Source organism: Dasypus novemcinctus, chromosome 10, assembly GCF_030445035.2.
Source record: "Dasypus novemcinctus isolate mDasNov1 chromosome 10, mDasNov1.1.hap2, whole genome shotgun sequence".
Taxonomy (NCBI): Eukaryota; Metazoa; Chordata; class Mammalia; order Cingulata; family Dasypodidae; genus Dasypus; species Dasypus novemcinctus.
Window position 1 is genome coordinate 55,991,543 of NC_080682.1, and position 22,894 is coordinate 56,014,436.

The window sequence follows — 22,894 nt, forward strand, 5'->3', positions numbered from 1 at the left end:
TATTTATTAGCTGTATGCCCTTGGGCAAGTTAATTAATTAATCTGGACCTTGGACTTCTCCTCTGTAAAAGGGCAGTTCTGACTTTTGATGATCCAGACCATTCTTCCACAAACAATGGGTTTTTTCCTTTCTCCTGTTCACTCTTTGTAAAAACAGTGTGTAAGCATTATTTTTCCAGGTAGTGCATTCTCTCACCCTGACTTTGTCAGTGATCAAAGCAGATTCCTTTGAGCCTCCTTCTGTGACTGAATGAGATTTTTCAAATGACACTCAAGTCTTCCCCAGAGGACCTCATTCGTACTTTTGCTGCAGTCTCTTTTACATCCTCCTCTGTAGCCATTCAGGGATGGTCTTAATAGAGAATGCAAGGAAGCAGACTTGGCCCAATGGATAGGGCGTCCACCTATTACATGGGAGGTCCACGGTTTGGCCTCCTTGACACAGATTCCCGTGCCGCTGACAACAACAGAAGCGGACAAAGAAGATGCATCAAATAGACACAGAGAACAGACAACTGGAGGGGAGAAAGGGAAAGATAAATAAATAAATAAATCTTTAAAAAAAGATAAGTGCAGAGGAATAAGAATAAAAAAGTGGTGTACAATGAAATGAAAAACCAAATAGAGAAAAATATCTAGAATGAATGAAAAGTCCAGAATGATAAGAGGGAAAGAGAAAAGACAATAAGAAAAAAAATTAAAAAAAGAAACAAACAAAATAGAGGAGATAGAAATAAAAACAAGAAAAATTGAAGACTAAACAAAAGAGGTGCAATATAAGAACAAAAAGAAAGCAGAAGATAGGAAGATGAAGGAAGGAAAAGAAATACTGTAGGTAGACAAAAGTGATATACAAAAAAGGGACACAAAGAAAGGGGAAAACACAGCAAAAAAGAAACAAGACACCAGCACCTAATTAAAAAAATAAAGGAGGAGTGGAGAGAAAGGGAAAAAGTAAAAAGAACAAAAAACAAACAAGCAAGCTATCAAATAAAAACTTAGGAAAAACAGCCTTCCCTCTTTGGCCCCTGAGGAGCTTCTCAGGCTGCTGGTGTTCATCAATCAGCTACCCTGCAGCCTGCCCTCTGCAGGTTTTGAATAGGGTTTTACTAAGTAAACTAAGTTAAATTTTTAAAAAGGAACTTTTTTTTTAAGAAAAATAAGAGACGCAAGACGAGCTAATACAAAAATACTATGTGTTCCCTGTCCAAAAGTATCAGCTGGGTGTTTGATAACCTGGTGGATCACTACTCTAAGGCGAGCCAGGAATCAAGCCAGTGACCTCATATATTCAAAGTGGAGACTCCTCCACTGAGTTATATTTTTTCGTTGGGTCTGTTAGTAAGAGAGCTGTCCAGTCATTTTCACTAGAGCAGGTCTGACTCCTTGCAGTTGGATAGATTCCTGCTGATTAGGAGCCTTTCTGTCCGTCCCCTTTCCATTCTTATTGCTTTCTCTTCCAGGGCAGCAGGACATGATAGCCTGTGTGATCAGATCCCCCTCACCTCTCCTGGTCAGGTTGAGTTCCCTTTTAAAATTCAAATGAGACCCTGGTATCCGAACTCACTGCAGAGAAATGACTCTCTACCCTCTTTCAGCCCTCCCCCTCCTCCAGGGGACTCTAATTAGGCCCTTGGAAGGTTATTAAGTGCTTCCTACTACCCGCCTCCCTCAGGGGAGTTGGAATTTTGATAGTTTTCAGCACTGGATCAGTCAATTGCCTGACTCTGCCTCTCACAACCCAAGTTCTCTCTCCCAGGTGGGCTAGGTAAATCAGGCTGCTTGAGCAGATTTCCCTCTCCCCTCTTCCCAGGGCTACCTCTTGCCAGCTGGTATGTTCCCTAAAGTTCAAAGGGGGTGCAGGTAACCAAACCCACAGAAAGGAAACCCCTCTCTACCCTTCACCAGAACCCTCTTACTCCCGGAGAATGTTCCCGCCTGCTTGGTGACTGGTGGGAGTCAGGTGGTTTGCAGCAGCTTTTTGCCTTGAGGGTGGGCTTCAGCCACCAGGGTGAGAAACTACAGTTCAGCCATCAGGGTTTAGCCACCAGGGTGAGAAACTAACAGTTTTCCTTTGGGCTTTTTATCTCTTTGTCCTATTCCCTCCAGAACAATGCCCTGAAGCCTCCTGGTCAGCAGGTTCCCAAAACAGCTCACTCAGAAGGGTCTTGCCCCTTCTCAGTCATTTTTTTGTAAGAGAGATGGTGAGTGCCCACTTAAACTGATGCCATCTTGCCTTATCTCTCCATTGTTCATTTTCTATCTGCCCATCTTTCTTGCTTCTGATTGGGAGCCCTTAGAAGGGTTATTTATTGTTTTACCCTCCCCACCAACATATAGTAGATTCTCAGCAAATCATACTGATTTCCTACTTATATTGTTAAATAACCTGTATTAAGTATATCCACTGTCTCTGGTGCTGTACTTGTCATTTACGCACATCATTTCATTTAATCCTCATACTTAGTTATCCCCATTTTATAAATTAGAAAATTGAAATTAAGAGAGGCAAAGCTCCTCTTGACATAGAGGTGCAATGGACACAACCAATCCAATGTCCACATAGAAGAGGTGGTATTGGATTGAGAAAAGTGGACATGGTGGACGATGGGTATGGGGAAAGGCAGGAAGAGATGAGAGGTGGAGGTGTCTTTGGGACATGGAGCTGCCCTGGATGGTGCTTCAGAGGCAATCACCGGACATTGTAAATCCTCACAGGGCCCACTGGATGGAATGGAGGAGAGTATGGGCCATGATGTGGACCATTGTCTATGAGGTGCAGAGGTGCCCAAAGATGTACTTACCAAATCCAATGGATATGTCATGATGATGGGAACGAGTGTTGTTGGGGGGGGAGAGGGGGGGGTGGGGGAGCGGGGTTGAATGGGACCTCACATATATATTTTTGATGTAATATTATTACAAAGTCAATAAAAATAAAAAAAAAAAAAAAGAGAGAGGCAAAGTAACTTAACCAGGGAAATGCAGCAAGAAAGTAGCAGAGCCAAAATATGAACCCGTCTGACTCCAGATATCCTTCTTTATATCAATAAGAACTAAAAATTAATTAATTCTCTGGGGAGCTATCAACAGCTAGGTGTTACATTCTCTCTTTTTTTTTTAAAGATTTATTTTTTATTTATTTCTCTCCTCTTCCTCCCCTCCCCCCCAGTTGTCTGCTCTCTGTGTCCATTCGCTGTGTGTTCTTCTGTGACCACTTCTATCCTTATCAGCGGCACTGGAAATCTGTGTTTCTTTTTTGTTGTTGTTGCATCTTCTTGTTGTGTCAGCTTTCCATGTGTGCGGCGCCATTCTTGGGCAGGCTGCACTTTGTTTTGTGCTGGACGGCTCTCCTTATGGGTGCACTCCTTGCGCGTGGGGCTCCCCTACGCGGGGGACACCCCTGCATGGCAGGGCACTCCTTGCACGCATCAGCACTGAGCGTGGGCCAGCTCCACACGGGTCAAGGAGGCCTGGGGTTTGAACCGCGGACCTCCCATGTGGTAGACGGACGCCCTAACCACTGGGCCAAGTCCGCCGCCCCTCTGCACTTATTTATATGAGTTAATTAAGAAGAAGAAGGTTCCTCTTCTACCTTTTACTATTAATATTACTATTATCCTTTCTTTCTTCTTACCTCTTTCCCTTTCTCTGTCCCTAATCTTTTTCTTTCAAGGGAACATAGGCAACAGCAAGGAAATACAATAAGAGGAACAAAGTATCAAAGAGAAAACTTACCACACACACAAAAACAGCAACTAAATAAAACCCCAGAGTAGAGAGAGAAAATAATCAACTGAATAAACCCATCAAGATAAAGAGATGCCTAAACACCAACAAAAAAGTGTAAATCATATTAAGAAACAGGAAGACATGGCCCAGTCCAATGAACAAACTAAAAACCAAGAGGAGATGCAGAACGTGGTACAACTAATCAGGGCTGTCCAAACAAATATCATGTACCAACTTAATGAAGAGATTAACCTTAAGAGATTAAGTATGTACTTTCTTCTTGAGTATATATGGGTCATTCTCCAAGACAGACCACATGCTAGGCTACAGAACAACCCTCAATGAATTCAGAAAGACTGAAATTATACAAAGTCATTTCATTGACCACAATGGAATGAAACTTGAATTCAGTAAGGGCCTGAGAACCAGATTAGGCACAAAGATGTGGAAGTTAAACAATACACTCTTAGAGAAACTGTGGGTTAAGGAGGAAATGACAAAAGAAATCAGTAACTACCTTGAAAGGAATGAAAATGACAAGACAACATATCGAAACGTATGGGATGCAGGAAAAGCTGTACTGAGAGGGAAATTCATAGCCATAAATGCGTATATCAAAAAAGAAGAGCTATAAGAGAAGATGTAACTGCAAATCTAGAGGAATTAGAAAAAGAACAACAAACTAACCCCAAAGGAATAACAAAAATCAGAACAGAACTAAATGAAATAGAAAATAAAAAAGCACTAGAAAAAAATAAAATGAAAAGCTAGTTCTTCAAAAAAATCAATAATATTGACAAACCCTTAGCTAGACTAACAAAGAAAAAGGGAGAGAAGACACAAATACACAAAATAAGAAGTGAGGGATGGTGTATACTCAGGAGACTTGAATCTCTGGACTGGGCATGTGCCAGCTGGGCCCTGAGCCTCAGGAGAGTTGTAACTCCTACTCTCTGGTTCGTTGGGCTTATCCAGGTCAGCTAACAGGGAGGTGAAGATGGTCAACCACCACACCAGGGAACTGAGAGTGCTTACAACTGCAAGCAGGAGAATTGCCTCCATCAACCATGTGGGATCTAAGCTCCCTCTCAATTTAGAGATGGAGTAAACATCACCATCCCAGGGTCCACAGGATGGAGGAATAAAATATGAATCAGAGTGGACTTGACTGGTATTCTACTATAGAACTATTGACTCTAGCAAGAAAGAAATTTTATCATTGATGTGGAGTCAGTGGCCACGGTAGCTGCTGAGGGTAGGGAGAAGGAAGAAATGATGTGATATGGGGCATTTTCAGGACATAGAGTTGTCCTAAATGATATTGCAAAGACAGATGCTGGACATTATATATCCTGCCATAACCTACTGAATGTCCTGGGGGAGAATGTAAACTACAATGTAAATGTAAACCACAATGTAAACTATAATCCATGTGGTGCAGCAGTGTACCGAAATATATTCACCAAATGCAATCAATGTGTCACAATGATGAAAGAAGTTGTTGATATGGGAAGAGTGGGGGTGGGGTATATGGGAACCTCTTGTATTTTTAAATGTAACATTTTTTGTGATCTATGTATCTTAAAAAAAAAAAAAAAAAAAAAAGAAATGAGGGAGAGGATATCACCACTGAGTCCAGAGAAATTAAGAGGATACTTTGAAAAATTATATACCAACAAGAAGGATAATTTAGAGGAAATGGACAAATTCCTAGAAACACACAAGCAGTCTACACTGAGGAAAGAAGAATTTGATGAAATCAACAAACTAATCACAAGTAACAAGATTGAATTAGTCATCAAAAACCTCCCAACTAAGAAGAGCCCAGGACAGATGACTTCACAGGTGAATTCTGCCAAACATTCCAGAAAGAAATAACACCAATCCTTAAACTCTTCCAAAAAATAGAAGTAGAAGGATCATTACCTAACTCATTCTAGGATGCCAACATTACCCTACTACTAAAGCCAAACAAAGACGCCACAAGAAAGGAAAATCAGAGACCAATCTCTTTAATGAATCTAGATGCTAAAATCCTTAACAAAGTACTTGCTAAGCGTATTCAACAACACATCAAATGAATTATACACCATGACCAAGTGAGTTTCATCCCTAGTATGCAAGGATGGTTCAACATAAGAAAATAAATCAGTGTAATACACCACATAAACAGATCGAAAGAAAAAAAATCACATGATCATCTCTGGATGCAGAAAAAGCACTCACAAAATACATCAACCTTTCCTGATAAAAACACTGCAAAGGATAGGAATAGAAGGAAATATCCTCAACATGATAAAGAGTACATGCAAAAAACCCACAGATAACATCATACATAATGGTGAAATCATAAAGGCTTTCCCTCTAAGATCAGGAAAAAGACAAGGATGCCCACTATCATTGCTTGTATTTAACACTGTGTTAGAAGTACTTGCTCAAGCACTTAGGCAAGAAGAAGTTATAAAAGGCATCCAAACTGGAAAGGAAGAAGTAAAAATTTCACTATTTGCAGATGACATGATTCAATGCATAGAAAACCCTGAGAAATCTACAACAAAGCTTCCAGAGCTTATAAATAGGTTCAGGGAAAAAAAAGCTTTTAAGATCAATGTGCAGAAACCAGTAGTGTTTCTGTATGCCAATAATGAGCAAGCTGAGGAGGAAATCAGGAAAAAAAAAAACCATTTACAATAGCAACTAAAAGAACTGAATACATAGGAAAAAATTTAACTAAAGATGCAAACAATATATATATATTTATATATATATATATTTTATTTCTCTCCACTTTCCTCCCCCCCTTCCCCAGTTGTCTGCTCTCTGTGTCCATTTGCTGTGTGTTCTTCTATGTCCACTTGTTTTCTTGTCAGCGACACTGAGAATCTGTGTCTCTTTTTGTTGCATCATCTTGCTGCGTCAGCTCTCCGTGTGTGCAGTGCCACTCCTGGGCAGGCTGCACTTTTTTTGCATGGGGTGGCTCTTATGGGGCACACTCCTTGCATGTGAGGATCCCCTTTGTGGGGGACACCCCTGCATAGCATGGCACTACTTGCACGCATCAGCACAGTGCATGGGCCAGCTGACCACACAGTTCAGGAGGCCATGGGTTTGAACCTTGGACCTCCCATTTGGTAGGCAGACACTCTATCCATTGAACCAAATCTGCTTCCCTAAACAACTTATACATAGAAAACTATACAACACTGTTAAAGGAAATCAAAGAAAACTTAAATAGAAGAATATTCCCTGTTCATAGATGGGAATACTAAACATCACTAAGATGTCTATCCTACCAAAACTGATCTACAGATTTAATGCAATCCCAATAAAAATCAACTAAGCATTTTTTACTGAATTGGAAAAACTATGAAATTTATTTGGAAGGGCAAGAAGCCCCAAATAGCCAAAGACATATTGGAAAAGAAAAATGTAATTGGAGGAATCACACTATCTGACTTTAAAACATACTACAAAGCTACAGTGGTCAAAACTGCATGGTATTGGCACAAGAACAGACATACTGAACAATGGAACCAATCGAGAGTTCTGATATAGATCCTTGCACATATGGTCATCTAATATTCAACAAGGACACCAAACCTACTCAACTGAGAGAGAATGGCCTCTTCAACAAATGGTGCTTGGAGATCTGGACATCCATATCCAAAAGAATGAGAGAGGAATACCATCTCACACTTTATAAAAAATCAACTCAAGATGGATCAAAGATCTAAATATAAGAGCCAGGACCATAAAGATCTTGGAAGGTAATGTAAGGAAGCATCTATAGGAACTTCTATTATAAATGGTTTTATGAACTTCACACCCAAAGCACAAGCAGTTAAAGAAAAAATAGACAAATGGGACCTCCTCAAAATTAAAAACTTTTGCACCTCAAAGAAGTTTGTCAAGAAAATGAAAAGACAGCCCACCCAGAAGGAGAAAATATTTGATAACCATTTATCTGACAAGAGCCTAACATCCAGCATATATAAAGAGCTCCTATATATTGAAAATAAAAAGATAAACAACCCATTTAAAAATGGGCAAGTGATTTGAAAAGACACACTTCTCCAAAGAAGAACTACAAATGGCTAAAAAGCACATGAAAGAATGCTCAACATCACTAGGTATTAGGGAAATGCAAATCAAAACTACAATGAGATATCCTCTTACACCCATTAGACTGATGGCCAGTAAAAAACAGGACTACAAGTGTTGGAGAGGATGTGGAGGAATGGGAACCCTCATCCAACTGCTGGTAGGAATGTAGAATGGTCCAGTCATTGTGGAGAACAGTTCAGCGGTTCTTCAAAAAACTAACTATAGATCTGCCATATGAATCCAGCAATTCACTGCTGGGTATATACCCAGAAGAATTAAAAGCAAGGACATGAACAGTCAGATGCACACCAAGGTTCACTGTGGCATTATTCACTATTGCCAAAAGTTGGAATCAACTCAAATGCCCATCAACTGATACATGATAAACAAAATGTATATACATCCAACGGAATATTACTCAGCTGTAAGAAAGAATACAGTAGCACACGTGGGATAGCATGGATGAATCTTAAGGACCTTATGTTGAATTAAGCGAGCCAGACATTGAAGGCCAAATATTACATGACCTCACTGATATGAATTAAGCAAATTGAGCAGACTCGGAGAGCTAGAGTCTGGAAGACAGGTTTACAGGAAATAGAAAGGGAGAAGAAGGTTGTGAACCAATGCCCATACAGGCAAAATCTATGATAAGGTGGAAGTAATTGTGCAGTGAAAGGATATGACAGGGGCGCAGTAATTCTATTGGGTTGGTGGTAAAATTTTGACAAGGGGGTAGGGTGGGGAAGGTGGGTTTTCGGTGGTCCACGGAACTGGTGTAGGGTTGGGGGAGGGAGAAGGTGAACACTGGGGATTGGCAGGTATGTGGTTGAAACTATAATGTTGGGAAGGCTCTTTTGGCAATATAACAAGGAGGGTTATTGGTTTAGGGTGTTGGATGAGGGGGTATTCAGGACAGAGAAGACGACTTGGGCAGTCTTCTAGAGAATGTGTGAGTGATCATTTTGTCACAGTATTGTTAAATGGGTGGAGACCCACATAATGAGTGGGAAGGAGTTGGACTCCCATCTTGGGGAGGCCTGAAATGTTCTCAGACAGAGGGGTGGATGTCGCTACAGAGCATAGACAGTGCCTAATAGGAGAGGACAGACCAGTATGTCAAGCCCTCAGTGTTGTTGCAAGTAACTATGAATTTTGTCCCTCAAGGAGTGAAGCCTGGTGGTCCCCATGGGCCCCAAGGGGAGAGAGAATAGAGCAGATGGAAGAGGGAGTAGTTAGGGGGCAATGGAAGTGTTCTGCATAATCTTGCAATGATGGATACAAACCATGTTAAATTTCATCAAAAATGTGTAAAAGTGTATGATCTAAAATGTAAACCATAAAGTAAACCATTGACCATGGTTGGTTGCTGTGTTTCAATATTTGTATATCAGTTGTATATCATCCACTTATAAAAAGGTAATTGGTATGGGAAGAGGGGTAAGGGGGGGATGTTGGGTATATAGGAGTCCCCAGTGTTCTGTATGTGACTTTAATGTGACCTAAAACTTCTTTGAAGACCAAATTAAAAAAAGTAAAACACTGGGGAAGAAATGGAAGAAAATGTCATTGTATATACAGGACAACAGATATTACAGTGATGAAAGGCAAAACATTGAAAAAAGTTTTTTATTCTTTTTCATTATTTTTTTAGTATCCCAATTAAAATTTTATTTTAATTTGTTTTTCTAATTATGTATTTTATTTCTTATATTTAATCCTATCATTATTATTTCATTTTCCCATCAATTTTATTTGTTGATATTCTTGGCTTCATTTTTGAAGAAGTTTTGGACCACAGAAGGGTTACAACTTTGGCCGAGGAGGATCATTGGTGGGGTGTCAGTGATGGGGGATATATGGGAGAAAGATTATCTGGGCATATATATAAGGAACACAAATGTGCTCAAATATTCATGGGGCATTGTCATAGTGGGTGGAGACTCATACAATAACCAAAATAATATTGAATTCCCATCCTGGGTAGCTGTATTAATCAGTCAAAGGGATGCTGGTGCAAAATACCAGAAATTGGTTGGTTTTTATAAAGGGTATTTATTTGGGGTAGGAGCTTACAGATACCAGGCCATAAAGCATAAATTATTTCCCTAACCAAAGTCTACCTTCACGTGTCGGAGCAAGATGGCTGCCGATGGCTGGGAGGGTTCAGGCTTCCTGGGCTCCTCCCTGCCAGGGTCTTGCTTCTCTCTGGGTTCAAGGTTCCTTTCTTCCCAAGGTTTGCTTCTTCCTGACTCAGGGTTCCTCTCTTCCTGGGGCTGGCTTCTCTTTCCTCTGTGAGCTTACTTCCTAGGGCTCCAGCTTAAGGCTTCAGCATCAAACCCCAACATCAAAACTCCATCAAAAACCCTCAACTCTGTCCCTTCCCATACCTTTCCCATGCTCTAATGATGTGGCCCATTCAAAGCCCTAATCATAACTCAATCATGCCTAGGTACAGACAAGATTACAAACATAATCCAATATTTCTTTTTGGAATTCATCAATAATATCAAACTGCTACAGGAGCTCTGCCACATGGAAGAGCAACAATCCCCCAAGTGCAGGGCAATGACTAGTGAAGAAGATGGTCCTTTGATGGGCCCTTGATATTGACAATTATGCTTGTGAGCCTTTGCTCTTGAAATTGCAACTCAGTCTATTGCTGTAGGGTGCCTAAGAGTTACCTCCTGAGAGCCTCCATATTGTTCAAACGTGACCTCTCTCTAAGACAAACTCAGTGTATAAATGCAATAACTTCCCAACAGCATGGGACATGACTTCTGGGGATGAGCCTCTCTGGCACTGAGGGATTATTACCAAATACAAATGAGCAATGCAACTAGAAAAAGACCTTGAATAAAAGGGGGGAAAGGTAAAGACAAATGAGTATTTATGGCTAAGAGACTTCAAAGTTAGTTGGGAGGTCATCCCAGAAGTAATGCTTATGCCCATCTCAGCAGGATCTCATAAACTGCCCAAGTAGATATTACCCCAAATAGTGGGGCTCCTGAGGGCTCTGGAGACACCCAGGTCCCACAGTCATGGCAGATAGCTCTGGAGTTTGGTGCCTCGCCAGTGGGCACTACTTTGGAGTTTGTGCTTCTGAGTGTGACAGAGTTGGTTTCTACACATGTCTCTTCTGTCCCTTCTATCTGAACCTATAATTGGTGCTGGAGTTTGTAGGTGTACGTACAAGAGACTTGAATCTTTGATCTGTCCATATGCCACCTGGGCTGAGTCTCAGTAGAGTTGCAACACCTACACTCCAAGTTCATGGGACTCATCCAGGACAACTAACAAGGAGGTAAAACTGGACAACCACCACACCAAGGAACCAAGAGAGTCTATAACTGCAAGCAAGAGAGTCTCACCCATCAGCTATATGGGATTGAGGCCCCCTCTAAATTAGAGGTGGAGTGGGTATCACCATCCCAGAATCCTCAGGATTGGTGAGTAAAATATGGACTAGAGTGAACTTACTGGTATTCTACTATAGACTTATTGCGATTCTATCAATGGAAGAAATTACATCATTGATGGAGAGACAGTGACCACTGGAGTTGCCAAAGTCAGGGAGGGGGAACAAGAGGTAAAATATGGGGGCATTTTCAGGACTTGGAATTGTCCTAAATAACACTGCAATGACATATACAGGCCATTAGGTATCCTGCCATAACCTACAGAATTGAGTGGGAGAGAGTGTAAACTACAATGTAAATACAATCCATGCTTAGTGGCAATGCTCCAAATATGTCCATCACTTGCAATGAATGTACCACACTAATGAAAGAAGTTGTTAATGTGGGGAAGGGTGGGAGGTATGGGGAGTTGGGCATATGGGAATCCCTTATAATTTTTTGTGTAACATTTTGTGTAATCTAAGGATCTTTCAAAAAATAAAAAATATATTTTTTAAAAAAGATAATGAATTATGACTAAATGTGTAAGGGCTTTATCAAAGACATGAACAGAATGCTTTCATACTCAAAAATGAAATGATTAACACTGCCTAGTGAGGTTGGGGAAGGCTTCACAAAGAAAGTAACATTTACATTGATGCTTGAGAGATAAGTAGGATTTTATCAGGTCAACTACAGAGAGAAGTGGACTAGCAAATTCAAAGGCACAGAACTAAAAGAAAAAAAAGTATTGATTGTTTAAAGAACTTTGAGATCTGTGAAACTAGAGAATGGAGTTGTGTATTTGTGTATCTTGGGCAGGGTATTTGAGGGTGGGGGGTAATGGCAAGGGGCCAGGGAGGTGGGAGTGACTGGGGTAGTAGAGGATAGTTACAGTATTAGCTTGTAAAGGACAGCTGCAACAAGAAAGGTTATTTAAACCAGATTATACACTGGAGGGCATTTTTAGGAGACTCTTAAGGATTCCTAACAGTGCCAAAGGTGCTAATCATCCATACTCTGAGAAAGAAATGGGGCAAGTGGTAAAAGGAGGATACAGGAATGGTGGAAGCTTTCTTTGCATTTTGATTGACTGGTATTTCTTATGGGAACTATAATCTAGTAAGAAAAGTCATATAGTTTAAATTTAACATGAGTTACATTGAACCTTAACGCAATTTTTCAATTATCTTTGTGTAAACATAATTGCATAGGAGAATCTTATGGAAAAAAGTATCCAAACTTTCTCCCATGATTTAGAGCAAGTCCTCCTCACTATCACTTATCTTGATACATTGGTTAAGAAAAAAATACCTTCAAATTCTGGTTCATCAATTCCAACAATAAGTCATTTGGCAATTTACTTAACTTTTCCAAGATTCAGTTTCCTCACAGGGATGCTATATTGATTAAAATAAATGAGAAAATTTATGTAAGAAACTAAGCAAATGCCTGGTACATTTGTAGTGTTCAACAAATAGTGGTCATTATTGTTCTTTCCCTGAACTGCTAATAACATTTCTAAGGGAAAAGAGAGAAAGACAGGGAAGATGGACGCAAAGTCCTATGTTTACCCATTTCTGCTGCTTAGAGAATCATGGTTCTTTTCAGAGACAATCATCATCATTAAAATGCTTACAGAGAGCTAGGATGAGAGTTTCACTGTTGAAGAAATAAATAAATGAAAGCATGCATACACACACACAAATTATAAGACCATTTTGAAAAGGCCAGCAAAAATCCACAAAATTACTAACCTTGCTACTATAGGGTATGCACACGCTAGCTCTAGTACCCAAAATCCACACCTCTATTCTGAAAGCCTGGCTAATCCTACACTCTTTTTTTTTTTTTTCAGTTATCATATAACTTTCAGTTTGTCATATTTTTTTCAAGTTCTTTTTCACTTATTGGGAAGTCAAAATACTGGCTAAGAAAAGCACATTTTTTATCATAAAATGAATTACATAAAACTTTTCTGAGCTGCAAACAAATGTGCCTGATCCTCTCCCCTCAGTCAGGGATTTACAAACTCACTGAGCCCACACCAGATTGGGTCCAGCCTCTGAGATAAAGAGAAGGAAAATATCAGAGTAAGGGGCCTCATTGACAGCTCTAGTAGGGTACTCCTCCATCTTCCACATCCATATAGTACATATTCCTAGGCTAATACACTGCATGACAGCACTGTAAAGTGTCAGAATATTTGAGGTGAAAGTCTTTAAACACCAATTTCATTTAAATGACTTGTTAGATTAAGCAATGCTCCCAAATGTCTATGTAAAACATACAGACTAATAACTTGCCATACCCAGAATGCCCTCAGTCAATAGGCCACTCACTAGTACAGCCTCCCATTTCTACTTCCACCAGTAGAAATGTATGTTTACAAAGAATCAAACATGTTTGTTCCCAAGCTTGTTTATGCCATTTGAACTCATTATAACAACACGCTTTAATTAAATAAAACAAATGAGTGTGAAAAAAAGTTTTCGTTGCTTTCATGCATCATGACTGCCATAAAAACTAAGTTGAATGCTTTGAAAACATTCAACAAACATGAGCTAAAATTGCTGTCAATTTTGATGTAGGTAAGACATGTGCAAAATATTAGGAAAAATAAACTATAAAAACCTAGGATTCTACATTCAGCTTGCTTCTAATGCTCTCTCACTTGACATTTTAAAGAAACTTAAATTGAACATCAGAAATGGTACAGAAACATGACATTAAACTCCAAACAGCAAACCCACATTCTTAATATATAAAAGGACTTAATTCTGAATCAAAAGACTATAAAAATATATGTTTCGAGTTGAAAATAAATGTTTAAAGCATACCTATACCATTTTTAATGATTTCTCCATTTGAGTCAACTTTTTCTAGTATTGTCTCACTGCAACCTCAGTACTCTCTGCTCAAAACAGGACAAGAAATGGAAATGCTCATGCCATGCAAATAAAAAAAAAAACACCAGTTTTAAAAAATATGTGACTTTGCCAAAGAGTTTTAAAACAATGATATAACTCAATTCAGGCAAAATTCAAATATGATATACATTTTTTAAATTGGTGGTAAGACTGTACACTGATAAAATCATTCTGTGGTTAGTATGCGAATATGTACAAGAGGCTAAAAAAGTCCAAACCTTTAAATGAGTAATATAAGGTTAAAAATATGCATAAAATTGACATATATAAACATTGACTAAAATATCATAAATGAGAACAAGACTTGGAAATAAAATGCAACAATGAAGTAAAGCTAAACTTGTATCTTTGATTCAGGATTGAAACATTATGTTTATGAAAAATTTCTAATATGAGGAAAATTTAAAATACCATGTGAAGAAAAAAATGGAATAAATATAATACCCATTGGATCACTACGCCAAGTAAACCTGGGGATTTATAACTTATAATGGGGAATTGTAGTCTGTATATCAGCCCTCTTTATTACTTTTCAGCCCCTTCCTCTCTATCTGGGACCCCTGATCTGTTATTTTCTCCCATTTCTCATCCCTCCTTACCTGAATAAATTACTGGCCTAACTCTAATAATAATAATAATAATAATAATAATAATACCCAATGTCAGCTATCAATTTAGTGTGTATGTATATTTCCTTTATACTGTATCTATAATTTTTAAGTAGTCTATAATAAACTTTTTTTTAGCTATTTTAAAAAGGAAAATACTAGACCTATGGGGATTGTACTGAGACTACTCCTCAACCTCGTATTCTGTAAGATAGCAAAAAATACATTAATTTTTTTTTTTTAAGGAAATGTCACCAAATAACCTTATAATGTTTGGATTCCTTCAATCAGGAGTTCCATGAGCCTATTTGGCCCAACCAAATTAGTCTGTACCAAAGGCTTCTTAAAACAAACAATGATGATTAAGTTTATGTGTTGATTTGACTAGATTATAGCATCGTTGTTTGTCAAGAAAGCATTGGCCTGTTGCTACTGAGGATAGTTTGTGGATTTCAATCATAGTAAGTTAATTGCACCATGAACTTAAAGGGAGAACTGATTACTTCGGCAGTGAAAGAAGAATTTCTAGCTCTACTTCAGCCAGCCAGCTTCACCTGGGAATTCAGTGAAAACCTTCACCAGAGTGCCCAGCTTCCATAAGGCCTGGAATTCAGACTTGCCCATTCCCACAGTCAAGTGGGCTAATTCCTATAACAAATACCATAATATTTTTATTATATATATCCTGTTGCTTCTATTTCCCTAGATAAACCTGACTAATACACAGACATGATGCATTAATTGGCTTGTCTTCATGAATCACAGGTAAATAGCACCTGAGAAGGTACAATCCTTAGGATTTTTGTTTTTAACAACTTTATTAAGGTATAATTTAATCCATTCTTTTTAAGTATATATTCAATGATTTTAAATAAATTTACAGAATTGTGCTACTATCACAAACTTGCTTAAAAACTCTATAGATGTATATAAACAAAAAAGTGTAACTATTTTCCTTAATTTCTTTAAATGTATATAACTATTTAAAGCTAAAATTATAATACTGTCTTACAGTGTTATAGTATATATAGATTTAATACATATAACAACTACAGCATAAAAAGGATAAACAGACACATACAGTTTCAAGCTTTGTACATTTTATATAAGTGATATAGTAATGCTACGTAGATAGAAAATTTAAGGGTATATATTGTATTTTACTATAATATTGTAATTTCCATTGTAACTGATTTTTTTAAAAAGGCAAAGAGAGCTAAAAAGCCAAATGATAAATTAAAATGAAATTCGAACAATGTTTCAAAATCCAAAAGAAAGCAGGAAAAGACAAAGAGAAGAAGAAAAATCATAGGGACATACATAAAACAAATTATAAAATGGTAGGCCCAAATTCAACCATATTAACAATTGCATTAAATATGAATGGACTACAAACTTAAATTACAAGACAAAGGTTATCAGAATGGATAAAAGAATAAGACCCAGCTATACACAGCCTATAAGTCACACATTTTAACAACAAAGACAAGTAAATGAGTGGAAAGAGATACACCACGGAAATAGTAAGTACAAGAAGACTGAAGCTCTAATATTAACTAAGAGAGACATAAAAACAAAAAGAGTATTACCAGCATGTTTGGATATACTCATAGTGGCAACAATTAAAAACCACAGCAGGGGGGGTACTGGGTTCCTGGCCAATGGTGCTCTGTCGTGGTCCCTAGCGGAGCAGCGACAGTCTCGCAGGTACAGAGGCGGGGACCGGGAGGGAGTGAGGGTTCAACAGTGAGCCCCTGATGCTAATGACTATGCTTGTGAGCTGATAAGCCTAAAATAAGAACAAGGCCTAGAGCAACATTGTGCCTGGGAATTTCCTCCTGTCAGCCTTCATGTTACTCAAATGTGGCCAGTCTCGAAGCCAAACTCAGCATGTAAATGCAATGCCTTCCCCCCAGCGTGGGACATGACACCCGGGGATGAGCCTCCCTGGCACCGAGGGACCACTATCAACTACCAACTGATGATGCAACTGGAAAATGACCTTATACAGAAGGTTCAATGTGGATCAGCAGAATATCCCTGTCTACATAAAATAACATGACTTTAAAATGCTGTTTGACCTAAAGTAAGGGGGAAATGGAAAAGAGAAATGAGTTTATATGGCTACGAGTTTCTAAAAAAGAGTCTGGAGGCTGGCAGAAGGATTGCCCTCATGCACAACTGAGCAGAGTCAGAAAGACAGATAAAGCAGATACAACCCCCAGATATCGGTTCCTTTGAGGGCTAAAGAGACCCATGGGAGATATGGTCATGGCCGATGGGGTTAACTACCAGGTCAGATGGCCCCTTTTTGGAACTGATGTTTATGTGTGATGAATCTGGACTCAGATGGGATCTTCCTTCATAAGACTTTCATGCTAAGGTGATGGAGGTGCAGTTAATGTTGGGGTTTAAGATATATTTAGGGGATTTGAATCTCTGGACTGACAATGTGATAGCCAGGTCCTGAGCCTCAACAGACTCCAGCACCTACAATATGATTTATTGGACTTATCACACTCAGCTAAGATGGAGTTGAAGAAGGACAACCACCACACCATGGAGCCTAGAGTGATTACAACTGAAAGTGGGAGGATTGCATCCAACATCCATGTGGAATCTGAGCCTCCTCTTGACATAGAGGTGCAATGGACACAACCAATCCAATGTCCACATAGAAGAGGTGGCATTGGATTGGGAAAGTGTACATGGTGGCTGATGGGTATGGGGAAAGGCAGGAAGAGATGAGAGGTGGAGGCGTCTTTGGGACATGGAGCTGCCCTGGATGGTGCTTCAGAGGCAATCACTGGACATTGTAAATCTTCACAGGGCCCACTGGATGGAATGGAGGAGAGTATGGGCCATGATGTGGACCATTGACTATGAGGTGCAGAGGTGCCCAAAGATGTACTTACCAAATCCAATGGATGTGTCATGATGATGGGAACGAGTGTTGCTGGGGGGGGGGGGGGGGGGGAGAGGTGGGGTGGGGGGGTGGGGTTGAATGGGACCTCACATATATATTTTTAATGTAATATTATCACAAAATCAATAAAAAAAAAAAAAAAGAGTATTACCAGAGGAAAAAAAGGGATAGTTCATAATTGCAAAAGGATCAATTCATCAGAAAAGACATAATAATAAACATACAATTGCCTAATAAGTGAGTCAACATATATGAAGAAAAGTTTAACAGAATTAAAGGGAGAGATGGGTATTTCCACAATCGTACTTGGAAATGTTAACACCCCTCTCTCAGCAGTTGATAGAACTAATATACAAAAAACAAATAAAATAAATCTGGACAACACCTACCTGATATTTAATAGGACACTACACTCCAAACTACAGAACTCTTTTCAAGGGTGTATTATACATTTGCCCAGAAAGACCATATGCTGGACAATAAAACAAGTCTTAATATATTTTAAAAGCTTGAAATCACTCAAAATATGTTTTAAGATCACAATGGAACTAAATTGGAAATGAATAATAAAAAGATATCTAGGAAAACCTTAATACTTGGAAATTAAATAACACATCTAATAATCAGTGAGTAAAAAGGAGAAATCACATGGCAAATGAGGAAATATTTCAAACTGAGTTAGAAATACCAAGCATTAAAATTTGAGAAATTCAACCAAAGCTATGCTTAGAAATGCATAGCTTTAAAAGCTTACATGAAAGAATAGGAAAACTGATGATGTATGAAGCTAGAAAAAGAAGAGCAAGGTAAACCCAAAATAAGAATAAGGATAATTAAGAGCAAATCTAAACAAAAGAAAACAAAGAGTAAAATTAACAAATCAAATAGTTCTTTTAAAAGACCAACAACTTTAGTTTTATGAGGCCAGAATAACCTTAATACCCAAACCTGATAATGACCAATACCCCTCATGAACATAAATACAAAAATCCTTAATAAAATTTAAGCAAATTGAATCCAGATAAATAATACATCATGACCAAGGATATCTCAGGAATGCAAGGTTGGTTTAACATTGTAAAACTAACCAAGGTAATTAACCATTATGGTAGAATAAAGGAGAAGACCATATGATGATTTTTAATAAATGCAGAATATTCAAGCATGATTTTTTAAAAAACACTCGACACATTAGGAACTTCCTCAATCTGATAAATGGCATCTACAAAATATCTACAACTAACATTATACTTGATAGTGACATACTCAATGTTTTCCCCTTAAGATTGAGAAAAAGATGAGAATGTTCACTTTCACAATTATGTTACATTGTACTGGAGGTTCTAGCCATTTCAAAAAGGCAGAAAAAGAAATAAAAGGCATTAAGATTGGAAAGGCAGAATGAAAGCTGTCTGTATTTGTAGACGGAATGATGACAAATGTAGAAAATCTTAAAAAATCTATAACACTACTATTAAATAAGTGAATTTAACAAGGTCACAACATATGAAGTTAATATACAAAAATCAATTTTACTTGTATATACTAATGTCAAACAATTAGAAAATAAACTAAAAACACAATTCCTCTTAAAATAGCATTGAAAATATTAAATACTGAGATTTCCTATGCTGTTTTGAATCATTGTCCCCCATAGGTAATGTGTCATTTCTCTCTGGCTGCTTTCAAGATTCTTTTTTTCAGAAGTATGATATCGATATGTCTGGACATGTATTCTGTAGGGTTTATCCTGTTTAGGTTTATTTATCTTCTTAAATCTGTTTTTCAACCAAATTTGAGAAATTTTCAGTCATTATTTCTTCTAACATTTCTTTTTTCATGTCCACATTCTTTTTCCTCTCCTTATTGGATACCAATGACCTGTATGTTAGATCTTTTGTTATCTTAGGTTGAGCTTCTGAAGCTCAGTTCAATTATTTTTTAATTTGTCCTCCTCTGGTTTTCAGATTAGATAATACCTATTGATCTCTGCTTTATCTATCTATCTTATTTGTTAATGCCTATTATTTATTTATTTATTTAGCTGCTGAGGCATATATTGGCTCACAGTTTTGAAACTAGGAGAAGTCCAAAATCGAGGTATCCTCAAGGTGATGCTTTCTCCCAGAAAACTGGTGGTCTGAGGCTGGCTGCTGGTGATCCTTGGTTGTTGGCTTTTCTTCAGATGGTAGTAATGCACATGGCAGCCTCTCCTGGCTTCTCAGCTCTTTTGACTTCCACTTCTGGCTACTCCCCTGAAGCTTTCTCTTTCTGTGACCTTCCCTATAAGGCTTTCAGTAATAAGATTAAGATCCATCTTTATATCTTCTATTTTATTGCTGAGAGTTTCTATTTTCATTTGTTTCACAGGAGTGTTTGTAATTGATCCTTGGGGCATTTTTTATTATAGTTTGTTTTCAAATCTTTGCCTGATAATCTAACATCTGTGTCCTCTTGGTGTTGGCCTCTGTTAATTGTCTTTTCTCGTGAGATTTGCAATTTTATTGGTTCTTGGTATGAGTAATTTTGGATTGTATCCTGGACATTTTGAGAATTTTAAGAATCTGGTCAAATTTTCTATTATAGCAGATAGTCACCTTCTTTATGTTCAGAATGTAGGTCCTGACTCACTTTGGTAGACTGTGGTTAGAATGTCAACATAATTTATACAGCCTTTACAACACTATTCTGATCTGCTCCACTGTGTGTTATTCAGATTACAGGACCCCTCCCCGCACTCTCCACAGCACTAGCTGGGGAAGAGAAGAGACGCCAAGTCATTACTACAGGGTAGGGCAGAAAATGAGGTTCCACCAACTGACTCTGCCAAAGAGGGGGGATTATCTAGCAAATGCTGGCATATGAGGGAGATATTAGAGTGTCCATCCAGTGTCTCCTCAGGGGAGGGACACTATTTCTTTACCATTACTAAGGGCAAGGCTTGAAGTCATTTTGTCCTCAGGCTTCATGGGAGAGGGACACCACTCATTACTCTGAAAAGGAGGGAGTATGTGAGGGTGAAATCAGAGTTTCACCTACAGACACCCCGTGGAGGGGGGATGTCACCTTGCTACTGCAGGAAAAGGTGTAAAACTAGTTCCCTATTGGCCACTGCTGCAGTGCCCGCTGAGGAAGGATAGGGATGTAGCTTTTTTCATAGTGTTCATCTCCAGAAAAGGCAGATACTCCTGAGAAGGTTTCACTACTACTGGACTGCCCTTTGATGGTATTTTAGAGGCTTTTATTTTTGTCTCTGCCTATTAGGTGCTCATTTGTGTTCCTAGTTTGCAGGATTCTCTAGCATCTAGGCCAGGATTTGTAGAAAGCATTAAAAAACCCACAGGGAATTAACTGCTGTGCATATCCTCAAATCCCAAGGTTGCTGGCCAGTCTACCTTTCAGAGTCTTCTGGTAGGTGACTTAAGTCTAGGAATTTTGGTATGATCAGTAGAAAGAGTAAAATGGAAGATGTTAACACAATCTTGTTTAGAACCAGAAGTGCTTCAAATTTTCCTTTCTTTTTTCCCCATTGATTTAGTTGGCTAGGCTGCTGGTAGCAGATACCATAAAGAGGATTGGCTTTTAATAGCTTACAGTTTTGAGGCTGAGAAAAATGTGCAAATCAGAGCATCATCAGGTGATGCTTTCTCCCCAAACATCAGCTGCTAGAGATCCTGGACTTCTCTGTCACATGGCAAGGACATGGCAGTGTCTGTTGCTCTCTCCTTTCTTGGGTTTCATTGCTTTCAGCTTCTTGTTTTTGTGCCTTTCTCTCTTTCTCTCTGTATTCATCTGTTTATAAAGGAGATCCTGTTTGTTAAGACCCAACCTGAACAAGATGGGTCACATTTTAACTTAAGATCCTACTCACCAAAAGATTCTACTTATAATGAGTCCACACCCACAGGAATGGATAACTTTAAGAACATATTTTTCTAGGGTACATCCAGCTTCAAACCACCACACCATGTACCTAGCTTTAAAAAAAAACACTTTTTTATTTTGAAATAATTGTAAACCTACAGGACAGATGCAAAAATAATGCAAAATCATACAGAGAATTCTAACATATCCCCACCTAAATATCAATATTCGCCAACTTTTAACATTTTGCCACATTCTAGCTATCAATTTGTCTGTCTATAATACTCTATCTAGCTTTGCCCATTTTAGATTACAGTGCTTTGTCTATTTGTGCTGAGTTGTAGGAATTCTTTACATGTTCTGTATATTTAACTTTATCAGATATATGATTTCCAAATATCCTATTTTGTAGATTGCCTTTTCCCTTTATATCATTTGAGGTGCAAATGTGTTAAATTTTGATAAAGTCCAAATATCCATTTTTCCTTCTGTTGTTCATACTTTTGGTGTAAAATCTAAGAATATATTACCTAATACAAGGTCCTGAAGATATTTCCCTATGTTTTCTTCTAAGAGTTTTATAATATTAGCTCTTTTATTTCAGTTGTTGATCCATTTTGAATTACTTTTTGTGTATGGCTGGAGATGGAGACCAAACTCAGTCTTTTGCATGTGGATTTTAAGTTGTCCCAGCATAATTTGTTGAAGAGACTATTCTTTCCCCCATTGAATGGGCTTGCCATGCAATTTGCTTTTAAATGCATAAAAAAGTAAGATGGATTGAAAAATGGAAAAATGGAAAAATTAGAAAGATGGCTAGATAGGAAATGAAGCAAGTATATAAAAATGCTAATGGTAGAATCTTAGTGATAGGTATACGACTGTAATCTGTAAAATCCTGTCAACTTTGCTGAATGTTTTAAATTTTTCATAAAAAAATGTTAGGGGGAAATCTTTTGATCAAATGCAAAATGCAGGTGAGTTTTTAAAAAATCCTGTTTCATGCAAAGGGAAGAAAAGAGAACCACAGAAAGATTCTATTAGAAGAACAGAATTAATAATTATAAAATTTCCCATTTTTTACTAAATTCCTCTGTGTAGTGCAAGAGATGTACTGGAAATCTGCTTTGACCAATAAATGACCAGATAAGCTGAAATGAGAGGCTATTAGATGATAAAAGCTCTTTGTAAGAGCCCTCATCGGCTGAATGCTAGTTCTTCTTTTAAAAGCTTATTATGTCTACAACCTGGTCCTTAGGCCTTGTCAACTTTTGCATTCCTAAACATAATTCCATCAGAGTTAATATGCATAATACAGTTGAGGTACTTAAT

General features: G+C 38.2%; 1 protein-coding gene across 3 annotated transcripts in view; it reads right to left on the bottom strand.

Annotated features, from left to right (window-relative positions):
- Nucleotides 1-22,894, bottom strand: part of TRIM44 (tripartite motif containing 44) — a 158,839-nt gene that overhangs the window by 61,100 nt on the left and 74,845 nt on the right. The gene's annotated exons all lie outside the window — the stretch shown is intronic.